Source organism: Ambystoma mexicanum, chromosome 3q (genome assembly GCF_040938575.1).
Source record: "Ambystoma mexicanum isolate Mex_15411 chromosome 3q, UKY_AmexF1_1, whole genome shotgun sequence".
In the NCBI taxonomy this organism is placed as follows: Eukaryota; Metazoa; Chordata; class Amphibia; order Caudata; family Ambystomatidae; genus Ambystoma; species Ambystoma mexicanum.
In genome coordinates this window covers 340,583,672-340,596,294 of record NC_090926.1, presented here as the reverse complement: position 1 = coordinate 340,596,294, position 12,623 = coordinate 340,583,672, and the positions used below count along the sequence as shown (strand labels likewise).

Here is a 12,623-nt window from a genome sequence, read left to right as displayed (position 1 = left end):
GTTGTGAAGTAACATGTATTTGGGAACGTCCGGCCTCATCATCCACTTCGCTATTGCGCATCCCAAACTATTCATATCAATCATTGCATCCTCGCCATGGCCCCTGTCCCAAGGACACTGAACAATAGAACGTTATATTTGCAGTCAGACCTGTGGGCATCTCCTCGCCGCTAGCTGAAGACCGAAAGCGCCGCCCTTCGAATTCCTCATTTGCAACATCACGTCGAAAAGGCATCTGTGGCCGCTTGAAATCACAAATTAATCCATCTAGTGCGGCTGTGTGTGAAAATGGCAACTGCCTTCACCCACAAATGGGACGCCCCGCCCGTCGGTGCAACTCGGTACAGTGATGCATGAGGGCCCACCGTTACTCGAGTACTACGTTCCACTGACCCTTCACAAGTCTGTTCGCGACTGCAAAGAATGCATGTGAAACAATGGGACCATAGCCGAATGAACATATCAACCAATGTTACACGGCCATCGGGTACTAATACATGATTGTAATAGCAAGATGCCATTCCTCGAATTGCAGCGTTGTGTGCGGGACGTGCTCGCCCAAAGGGGAGAGCAGCTTGCACAGGTGGAATGAATCACCACAGGTGGAGGCCATACAGCCTGAAAACACATAAATTGCACGCCCAGTCTCCTCCCACAACCACTCCGAAATGCTACCGGCCGGACTCGCGATGTTGGCCCTGGGGGACCTGATAGCACTGCAAGTACTCCAACTCCAAGAAGAAGACGAACACCAACTACAACCGGCCGCACGGAGGAGACGCAGGAGGAGGAGGAGGGCAAGGCATGGCCAGCAAGGGCCGCCAGCACAGCCACTACCACCACGCAGGCAGCCCACAATCCCACGCCTCCGAGCACATCCGTTCAACCTCACTGATGAGCAGATCCACACCCTCTACCGTTTGGACCGGGACACCATAGCCGCCATTGTGGACATGACACAGGCTGACCTTGTCAGCATGATAGATAGCCCAACCGCCATCCCACCCCTACTGAAGGTGGTGTCTGTACTCCACTTCCTGGCCACAGGCACCTACCAGCACACAGTCGGACAGTTGCATGGCATTTTTCAGCCACTGTTCTCACGGACACTATTGCAAGTGCTCGATGCCCTCCTGCAGCACGCAGACGACTACATCTCTCTACCACGCTCGGAGCAGGAAATAACCAACACAAAAGTGGGATTCCATGCACTTGGCGGCATACCGGGTTGCATTGGTGCCATCGACTGCACCCATGTGGAATTGGTCGTCCCACATGCCATGGAGGCCCAGTACCGCAACCGAAAACAATTTCATTCACTGAATGTACAAATGGTGTGTGACTCCAACAGGATCATTACACATTGTTCTGCCCGATTCCCTGGATCAACCCATGATTCTATGGTCTTGAGGAACTCTACAATACCACGCTACATGGAGCGACACGCAGGGAACAGATCCTGGCTACTCGGTGAGTCTCATTTCATGCATGATGATGTGGGGTATGTGATGCGGCAATGACCTGGCAGGAAGAGGGGGGGTGCGTACGTAGCAATGGCATTCCACATAATTCGTTTATCGTCCACATACAGGTGATGCCGGATATCCACTGAAGAGATGGCTCCTCACACCAGTCCGGAACCCACGGGACCAGCATGAGGAGGACTACAACCATGCCCACTCACGTACCCGTGTAGTCATTGAACAGGCATTCGGCCTACTGAAGACCCGTTTCCGGTGCCTCAGCAGCTCTGGCGGGGCACTCCTGTACCGCCATGAGAAGGTTGCAAAGATGGTGATGGCATGTGTCATGCTCCACAACATGTGCGTACGTAGAAATGTGCCCATGCCCCCTGACGCAGAACTGCAAGCACCTGAAGATGGTCATGATGAGGGTGGGGATGTGGCAGCACCTCAAGGAGTCTGCGAGGCACAGGAGGGCCGTGAAATTCGTCAGCATCTCATAGATGCATGCTTCTAGCACTCACGCCTGGTGGCTGATACATGGACACGGGACTCGTGGCACTGTGTGTGTCTGGTACATGCACAATATGGACTGTACGCCTATGATGGCCTAGTACACAAAGATCATTGTCCACACATCTCATTGTTTGATCGTGCATTGTTTATGGCAGATGTGATATCATGTGGAACACCCTATCGACCCGCCACCCAAGTGAGCCCAACACACCCCCTCCACCCTCCTACCTCCCCCCCGAACACCAGTGTCCAAAGATGCTCATTGTCAGTGGGCAGTCGCTATTGCAAGCCCCCTCTGCGGGTATCAGGGGCACCCCTGCCTGTGGAGCGCAGGTTCCTCCCAGATCTACGTTGGGGGCTGCCCTGGACGGAACTTGCAACGGATGATGTCTCTGCCTGCTCACGTCCATGCATGTCCCTAAGGGTTTGTGAGAGCTCAGTGAGCACACGGCGCACTGCGGCAAGTTCGGCACATACGTCTTTGGACGTCGCATGCAGTTCCCCCCTCAGGCTCTCGGTGCTTCTCTCCATTTGGACTCTCAGGCTCTCGGTGCTACTCTCCATTTGGACTCTCAGGCTCTCGGTGCTACTCTCCATTTGGACTCTCAGGCTCTCGGTGCTACTCTCCATTTGGACTCTCAGGCTCTCGGTGCTACTCTCCATTTGGACTCTCAGGCTCTCGGTGCTACTCTCGATTTGTGCCCTAAGTGTCTCAGTTGATGTTTCTATGTCTGCCTTAGTGCCCCCACATCCATCGGCATGGTCCTTGAGGAGCGTGGCCAGTTGCTGCTGTTGCACGATTAACTGGTCGAGGGACTGTTGCCTCTGCTGGGCCATGGCCATTTGCGGTGGTGTCACAGAGGGGCTGTTCGCCTCATGTTGCCCTGCCACAGGGCTTGTGGGGGATGGCCAGTCGTCGTCTTGTGGGTGCCCCTGCGTGGTATCCTCATGGTGTACGGGATGGAACAGACAGGGGGATTGGGATAGGTCATGGATGGATCTGACTTCGACATCCCCGTCTTCTGTGTCGGAGCATTCTGCCATTAATGGGGTGTCACCTATGGTGCTGCTGCCACCAGAGGCAGTACCTTCTGTGGCATCCATTGGGGGGACCTGTGGTGGTGGTGTTGTGGGCATGCTGGCTGCTGGGGTGCCTGTTGATGTTCCCTCCTGTGTGCTGCCACTTGATATGTGCTGCTGCCGTGTCTTGATGCGTGCAGCTGAGGTGGAGGGTCTTTGGCCGTCGGTCTTGGCCCTCTTTGCAGGTGTGCTGGTAGGGGTGTCCTGGAGCTCGTCGTTTGGATCGGACCCTGTGGTGGAGTCAAGGAGGGCGAGCGTTATTAATGGGTCTGTGGGAATTGGAATGGCAATGTATCACATGCATTGGGGTGGTACCTGAGGGTGATTTGGGTCGGGGCCTTGGAGGTGCTTTCATTTGTGTGTGGAGTGAGGGTGCAGTTGTTTGGCAGCCTGCAGTTAGGGTGTGCCTGCTGCACGTGTAGTGGGTGTTATTGGGGTTTTTAATTATTTATGTATTTATTGTGGTTTTAAAGTGCGCTATCAGGCCAATGTGTGTGGACGTTCTCCTGGCCATGTGTTTCTGTTGCACTATGTGGGCACGTGGTACTTCACATGATTGTACATTGTGGTTTTGGCATTGTTTTATTTGGGCCACCTACCTGATTCTCCGGATGTCTGCACTCCTTTCTCCATCCCTCCGACTCCCTCTATGCTCTCCATTCCAATGGTGGAGGCACAGATTTCTTCCCAGGGGGTCAGCTTGATGGGTGATTCCGACCCTCCCCCGGTGGCTGTGGCAATGTTGCGGTTGGCAGAAAGTATGCTACGGACGCGTATCCGCAGGTCGTCCCACCGCTTCCTGCATTGCTGTGGGTTGCGGGGTGCGGTCCCCACCGCACTTACCCGCTGTGCCACCAGGGCCCATATGGCCTTCTTGTTCGCAAGTGCCGTCCTGGTCATTTGCGTGGAGAAGACGGCGGCGGCATTCTCCTGGAGGGTCTCTGTTAGCACGGTGAGTTCCTCACGGGAGAAGTGGACCTGCCGCTTGCGGTCGCACGCTTTCTTCGCTACTTTTCCCATTTTTCTTGGTTTCACTAGGGTGGATGACGGGTTGGGATGTGTCTCAGGGTGGTGTTTTTAGTGGTTGTGTGTATTTAGTGGTTTTATAGGTGTATGGGGTGTTGTTTCCCGTTCCGGGCCCATGTTTTTACTTCCGTTTCCGTATATTTACGGTCGCCGTACTTTACGGTTGGCGCTCACTGCAGTGTCCGCTATGATGGGTGGCGGTATTGCACCTAGGGCGCCGTACGGCGGCGGTGTGGGCCGTTTTGGGGTCATTTCCGCCATCGCGGACTTTGCACTTCCGCCATGGCGTGGTGCTCGTGCCCGATGGGTCGGAATGGGCCGCACTTTGCTCCATCGTGCAATGGCGGAAACGCTATTTACGCTGTGGCGGTCCGGTCAGTCACTTTCCGCCAGGGTCGTAATGAGGGCCAAGGTGTTTTAAAGTTTCTTTCGAGTCACTGCACAATCTACATAAATCTGGAGTGGATTTATCTGTTGACCATAGATTTGTTCTTTCTCTCGTTTTAAACATGCTCATACGGAACATCATGTACAATCTTCTCCTTCTTACATCAGGAAATAGTTTCTACGGACTATGTATTTCATTTAGGCCTCTTTTTTCGCAAGGAACCTCTTGCATGAATCTGTAAGATCGTCTAAGGTCACAGGTCTCGCACCAGTCTCTTCTCTGTAGTTTTTTTTTTACTTGGTCAGGATTGTCATGGAGCGTGGCCAAATCTGTGTCTAATTCCGTGAGCAAGATGTTACAGCGTTGCGCCCATAGATACACCACCAAGCTCGTATTGTTTTCACCAATGTTTGCGAAAATTTTGAACTGCAGAGCAGTGTCTTGTAAGGTAATTTTACGAAAAACAAAGAGAGTGTGTTCCAGGTCACTCTTGCGTTGATAGATATTAGGCTCAGTTCATATCTTATAAACGGAGCAGGGGACATCTTGGTAAACCAAGGACTTTGGACCAAAAGGTATTTTCTAACATGTTCCACAGGTCAGCTGAACAGCCCAAGGCACACTCTGCACCATAGGATAGCACCAGAGTCGCTTTTTGTTTGAAAAAAGCCAAAACTGGGAGTAAAGAATACAAGCCGTATTTTTTATTTCGGACCATTGCTTGGATTGCCAGTTGTCGACACTTCAGTTTGATGGCTTCAACCCAAGGTGCATCGTTCAAGCTGGAACTGATCATCATCCCCAGATATTTTGTGTGGGTTATAGAGTTTAGATGTATTTTCTCTATATGCCATTTAAAGGGATGCGCATACAGTTTTTTTGTCCTCGCAGATCCCTCAACCCAAGTATTTCAGATTTGGCTATGTTTCTACTCAAAGCATTTTCCTCGACATATCCTTCCAGTGCAGTTAGTTTCCATTGAAGGCCGACCGGTGTTAAGTCTAGCAAAATTAAGTCATCTGCATAAAGTAGATGACTTACATGGGAACCGTTAATTTTGGGTGAAAAGGAACCCTTGCTGTTAATTGTTTGGTCGATTTGTTAAAGAGGAATAGGTTGAAGATGATTGCTGCAAGTGGGCACCCTTGCTTAACTGCGCAATGTGTTGGAATTGCGGTGGAGAGTTTACCCACTCGATCAGGACGTATTCTAATTTTGGTCTTGGTATGCAGATCTTTTATAGCAGAGAGAAGGCTCAGGGAGCAATTCCAGATGATAGGTTTTGCCCATAACAGCTCACAGTCAATACTATCAAAGGATTGGGACAAATCAATTACAGCAAGATAAATCTTGGTCCCAGTTCTTATTACTTCCATTTTCATAATATTGACAATGAACAAATTCAGGCTACAGCTTACTCCTTTTCCGAACCCAGTTTGTCTCGGGTCAATAAAGTTGTTCCGCCAAGACCAATTTAACAGTTTGTCTTTCAACAGGATCGCATAAACCTTGCTCAGAACATCAAGCAGTGCATAGGCCTTGGGGTTTGATCTATTGCCCTTTTTAAATACCGGGACAATTATTGCACTCTTCCATGATGTTGGAGTGACACGCTCTGTCACAATATTCTTGACCAAGGTATAACAAAATTCTGACCAGATTTGAGGTTTTTCTTTGACCGTAAAGTTAGTCAGGCCGTCAGGCACCAGAGCTCGGGAAGTACCTAAGTTGTTAATAGTGTCTAAGATATCTTCATAAGAGAAAATCAAGTCCCAATGTTCTAATAGGAGAAAAATCCACAAATGATGTGTTTCCTTTTTTCGTATACAGTGCAGTAAAATGAGTTATCCAGGCATTCACAGTAACCATGTTGGCTTGAAGAGCTGTTTGAGAGCCAGAAAGATTATTAATGAGACTCCAAAATTCTCATGTGTTATTGCTTCCCATTTTTGCCAGCATGACTTCAGCGTCTGTTTGCAACATAGTAGTTTTATGGAGCTTGAGCCAGTTTTTGTAGGCTTGTTTTATTTTTCAGATCTTCTTGCTGTTTTTATACGAATGACTTCCACTACATGTTCTGATGTCGCCCCTCATCTTTCATTTTTTCTTGAGGACCTCTAAGTCAAACAAGTGAGGATTTTTGAAACATCGATTTTTAAGACCTTTTTTTCCTTAAAGTTTTCTAAAATGTGTTGGTATTCCAGCTGAATTTTGCCTTTCGATACTCTTCGTGTATTCCTTTAGTCTCTGCTTCAGTCAGACGTAGTCAGACCCGGCTTGACTCTACGACTGTGTCGTGCGACCATTTCTCAGATTCTTTTCATACTGAGGTAGCAATTGAAACCATCACTAAGTTATGATCACTTTCAGTCATATGGATGACTTGTAGTTTCCGTACATTGATGTGCACACTCTCAGAAACGAAGATATAGTCCAGAATAGATTCCTGTGAATCTCGTTTCAACGTTGGTCTGGGCGGTCTATCATCTATTATATTTCCATTCAATATGTGCAAGTTTCTGCTCTCCATTTCAGAGGACCATTGTTGCGCCACTTTCAACAGCACCAAGTTGTTCAGATTTGATTTTGTTACGTCCAGGCAGGTAATATTTAAGTCTCCACATCACACGTTTGCTGCCCCATCTACTTCATAGATGGAATCAATGATGTTTGTTATTTGATCAATGAACACATGGGCTGGAGTGGCTTTGTGTTGCTAGTAGAGATTGATGACATGTAAATTGTCCTTTTTCTGGCTACAGAACTTTTCAGAAAGCAGTCGTGTCACCTGAATGTAGGAGGTGAGATTGTTGGTTTCAATGATCTTATATCCTGAACTTTTACGTACCAGGGTCATGAGAACAGCCATCAGTCTGCCCATTGATTTTTTAATGGCAGAATTGAAGGCTATTTCAAAACCATGTAATACTGGACAAGTTGTCAACCAGGTTTCCTGGACACACATAATGTCAATATTTTCTAACCAATTTGGTTGTTGAAGGTGCACATGTCCACGGGTGTTCCAGAAACCTATAAATGTGTCAGCTTTAATAGACGTTTTTGGCATTAACTTTGATGTTATTCAGTCAATGCTTTCGAAATCCAACTCCAGTCTTTGGCACATCCATCCGAAAGCCCAGAAATGACAGTTTTTATGTTGGACACAGGCAAACTGATATTTTGAGCAAAGGTCATTTTAATTTGTTCAATGGGATGTGATAAGGTTATTTTGTTTTGGATAGTTGGTCTTTCATCCAGGGCTGAGTCTTGTTGTTTCTCCCGGTGGTCCACATGAGCCGGTTCTTTTAAACCAAGGTCTGCGTTTTGTGTCGAAGTTTTATGTGTGAATGTAGTCCTTTTCACTGAATCCTTGGCCATAATATCAGGATTTGTCGATGCATCGTCATTCTTTAAATAAATTTCCATGATGTCAAAGCCCATGGAGATCAAAACAAGTGCAGCTTCCAACAAAGTGTTGCATACAATTCTCAAATCATTATGTAACCTCACCATGTCATACCGTTCATGATTATGAAAGTCAGCGACTTTTACGTCATTTGTCTCAATCATTCTTAATGAGGGTACAAAGTCAAGGAGCCGCAATAAATGTTTACGGTTAAGAACAAGGTCATCGTCATTGTATTCAATGCGTTCCAACACCAGACAGTATTTGGAGTGGCATTTGTCAGTCACAACCGTGTTACAGATGTTTGTCACTGAACCACCAGTGTGCTTCCCTCGCTTTCTTTTGATTCTGTCATAAAATTCATCATTTTTTTTTGGATGCTTTGACTGGTCCACTTACTGGCCCGAATAGATGGATAGGTCGCGAGTTTAAATTCTTCAGCTAACCTATCTCGTTTCTGACACAATGTCAGAAATAACTGACTTGTGGGGCAGGAGAGGGAGCTTCAGAAGGAGGCAATGACGTTATTAAAGTACAGACCCTTGCACTCGTGCCAGGTCCCAAAACCAGGAAAGCGATGACCGCATAGCTGGTAGGGGTTCAACTGGGATAAAGGCAGGCGGTTGGGCGATAGGCACTTCAGGTTCTACTGCCTCGTCATACGTTGATAAATCAAGGAGATTAGCAGAGTTTTCAGGATTGGTAATTAAAGAATTACCTTATTCAGATTTATTGCAACCGACCACTTCAAGTTCTTGAGCAGCTCCGCTCTCATTTAATCCTTGAGTAAAATCAACAATTGCTCCAGCTTTGTGAGCTGTGTTCTTAGTCTGATCTGCTGCTGTAGCCACCTGTATTTTCATATATACAGCTTTGATGTTCCGCAAGAACTTTCTTGAGTTGTTTGTCTTTCTTATAATTTTGGTTTTGACGTTTTTGGATTTCTTTGACTGGGCCACTTTCAATCCTCACTGTATAGCTACCTGGTTTTGTTTGAAGTTAAATATCGGAAAAGCAGCAGAGTGTGGGACTTCAAGTGTCACAACATCCTCATGTATATTATACAGGCTTCTTAGTTGGCCTTCAGTTAATCCTGAGCAATTTGGCACTTGAACGTCCACTGTTTGTTTCCGAATGAGAGCTTTTGACAGCCTCCGAAAAGCTCCCAATTTCCTCACCAACGGTATGCTGTTTCCGTACATTTATTATGTAACATTTGTGTGAGTACTGAGATTGAGACAATTCAACTCCAGATCGGATGGAATGGGCACTGGTTCAGCTACTGTGGGGAGAGCAACAGGTAAACGTGGACTTGTAGTTTGCTCCTTTCCATGCCGAATCAAGACCTTATTTGGAGAATGGTGAATCTCTGCATCTATGGCTATAGCATCAGTCAAAGTGCCTTTGTTAGCTTTTTTGCATTGAGTTTTACTGTGTAACTCTGTGTGGTAGGGTGCCTTGTGTTGCAATTGTGTGGTTTTAGAAGACCAAAGGCCTCTTTCGCAACTTCTGCTAGTAATCTCTTATCGGCACTTTTGATCTGCAAGCGTAGCTAGGGACTGATCAATTTTATTATTCGAGTCATGGATCAGCTGTTTAAACAAATTGTTGTAGTTTTCAAGGTTCATCATCTTTGCATTCATGAGGGCGACCAGGGTACTCAAGTCGTTTACGTTGTCTTTCAGCTATTCATACATTTTAAGAAATTGAGACATCGGCATTGTCATAGACGAGATCAGGGTTGGTTGTACATCTTGGATACATTTTTTAACAATCACTTCAGGTGCATGAGAGGAAGCAAGTCTGGCAGAATACGACTTGTTTGGAAGGCGCCTTATTTTAGGAAACTCTCTTTCCATGATGGATGAGTCACTCGAAGAGGCGTCTGTTGATGATTCAGTAGAGTGAAACTGTTGAGTTTTTAATGAAGGCGTAGGGACACTTTCACGTGTCAACGCAGAGGGCTGACTAAGTTCAGAGGTTTGAAGAGACCGTTTTTTTGAAACTCTTTGTTGCAAGCAATTAAAACCAGCAGAGTCACTATCCTCAAGCCGTCGGCGCTTGCCGGTGGCACTCAGACTGTTGATACTAGTTGAATGTCCGAGTTGCGCCTCAACATTTGAGGAATTGTTAGATTTGTTGGGATCTGGGAATTTGTTCTCGCTTCTTGATTTATTTAGATTTGTTAGGTCATGAAGTAATTTATTTACCACGTCCAGCAAGTTTCTCCTTGTAGGTGTTTCCAGGGCAAGTGGGTCTTCAAGATTTGCAATATACGTCAGGCTGGGTGTTGCCATGATAGATCCCAAGGGACTGGGACACAGCCCGTGTTTTCTCACAGCCAGCTCTGACTCAACAGAGACTGACATGGAGGAGGGCTCATGTAAAAGAGACTGTGTTGTCATAAAGCTCTCGGGCTGGGCGGCTGTCACCGATTCTTTTGTGTGGATAAGTACATCGTCCGAGCCCATTTGAGTTCTATTACTGTCCGATTCAGTGAGAACATCACTCGGAGAACAGGGGCATGCAGCCAGAGTCAAATCAGGCAACAAGGTGGTCCCAGCTGCGGGGCACCTCACCGAACCGGCCTCAGTAGTCTCCACATGCACATGCACGAGCTCAGCACAATGCTCGTACCAAGCTCTTTCAGTCTCAGGAAGGTGGGTGGCTGGGCAAAGGTTGTTTTGTTTAGCGTTCAGATTGAGTATAACGCTAGTTTCACGCAGTTCTTTGAAAGCAGACAACCTGCTAAAGGTCGGTGATTCTGATGTAGAATAGAATGGTGAGGTTGAAGTAGAGGCCGCAGTAGCCGTACTACGGGCATAGGTCTTGGAGTCTAATTGACGTGCAACTACTATGCGCCATGCCAGTACACGCAGCAAGGGGATCCTAGGCTTGGGGGAGAGACAAGAAACAGAGTCCCTGGTGTCCTGGTTTGAGGCCAGACAAAGGCCACTTGCGGCCTCATCAGCAAGCCTGCAGGTAAATCCCCCACCCCAAGTTTGTATCATATTGAAGCCACAACTAAGTGTCGGGGAGATGGGTGCTGATTCACGCGGCAATGGACACAATGCCAGCAGATTGAGGGGACACACATTAATAGCATTGGCCAAAGGACGCTGTTTGTGCACAATAGACATCTGCGTTTGTGAAGCAGCACCCTTGTTGGTAACAGTGGAGATAAGATTATTCCGCTTAGCCGCAAAGTCATTTCTCAAAGCGGTGACGCTGGCACTTACTTGAAAAGTTAAAACAGCTCCTTCCACGTCCTTGTTTTCACAGGAGGGGTCAGGACTGGCAAGCCCAGCGGGTTCCCTCCGGAGCTGCACGTGTGTAGATGGATGTTTAAGCAGTCTGGTCTTTGGTCGTGTGGTGGACTGCAAGGCAGGGCATATTTTTATTTTCTACCCAGAGACCGACTCCTCCATTCCTCCCAGAGACTCCCAAGACTCCCAAGACTCCAAGACTCAGCTGACTCCACGTTCGCTCTGTGAGAGTAAGAGTCTTTGTAGGCACAACAGGAAGGAAGCAGCAAGACAGATCTGCCTCCAGGCAAGAACAATAGAGCAGGAATTAACTGCTAAAGGAGTGTTCACCAGCACACAGCACTCCAAGACTCAGCTGACTCCGTGTTCGCTCCGCGAGAATCAGAGTCTTTGTAGGCACAACAGGCAGGAAGCAGCAGGACAGCTCTGCCTCCAGGCAAGAACAATAGAGCAGGAATTAACTGCTAAAGGAGTGTTCACCAGCACACAGCACTCCAAGACTCAGCTGACTCCGTGTTCGCTCTGTGAGAATCAGAGTCTTTGTAGGCACAACAGGCAGGAAGCAGCAGGAAGCTCTGCCTCCAGGCAAGAGCAATAGAGCAGGAATTCACTGCTAAAGGAGTGTTCACCAGCACACAGCACTCCAAGACTCAGCTGACTCCGCGTTCGCTCTGCTAGAGTCAGAGTCTTTGTAGGCACAACAGGAAGGAAGCAGCAGGACAGCTCTGCCTCCAGGCAAGTGCAATAGAGCAGGTATTCACTGCTAAAGGAGTGTTCACCAGCACACAGCACTCCAAGACTCAGCTGACTCTGCGTTTGCTCTGCGAGAGTCAGAGTCTTTGTAGGCACAACAGGCAGGAAGCAGCAGGACAGCTCTGCCTCCAGGCAAGAGCAATAGAGCAGGAATTCACTGCTAAAGGAGTGTTCGCAGCACACAGCACTCCAAGACTCAGCTGACTCTGCGTTCACTCCGAGAGTCAGAGTATTTGTAGGCACAACAAGAAGGAAGCAGAAGGACAGCTCCGCCTCCAGGCAAGAGCAAAAGAGCAGAAATTCGCTGCTAAAGGAGTGTTCACCAGCACACAGCACTCCAAGACTCAGCTGACTCCACGTTCGCTCTGTTAGAGTCAGAGTCTTTGTAGGCACAACAGGAAGGAAGCAGCAGGACAGCTCCGCCTCCAGGCAAGAGCAATAGAGCAGGAATTCACTGCTAAAGGAGTGTTCACCAGCACTCCAAGACTCAGCTGACTCCACGTTCGCTCTGTGAGAGTAAGAGTCTTTGTAGGCACAACAGGAAGGAAGCAGCAAGACAGATCTGCCTCCAGGCAAGAACAATAGAGCAGGAATTAACTGCTAAAGGAGTGTTCACCAGCACACAGCACTCCAAGACTCAGCTGACTCCGTGTTCGCTCCGCGAGAATCAGAGTCTTTGTAGGCACAACAGGCAGGAAGCAGCAGGACAGCTCTGCCTCCAGGCA

At 48.0% G+C, this 12,623-nt stretch overlaps 1 long non-coding RNA gene across 1 annotated transcript in view; it reads right to left on the bottom strand.

Moving 5' to 3' along the window:
- Nucleotides 1-12,313, bottom strand: part of LOC138581862 (uncharacterized) — a 169,719-nt gene extending 157,406 nt beyond the window's left edge. Inside the window, exon 1 of the long non-coding RNA XR_011304832.1 lies at nt 11,119-12,313. This is a non-coding gene — a long non-coding RNA (uncharacterized lncRNA). The remainder of the gene's footprint in view (nt 1-11,118) is intronic.
- Nucleotides 12,314-12,623: the final 310 nt, after the last annotated feature.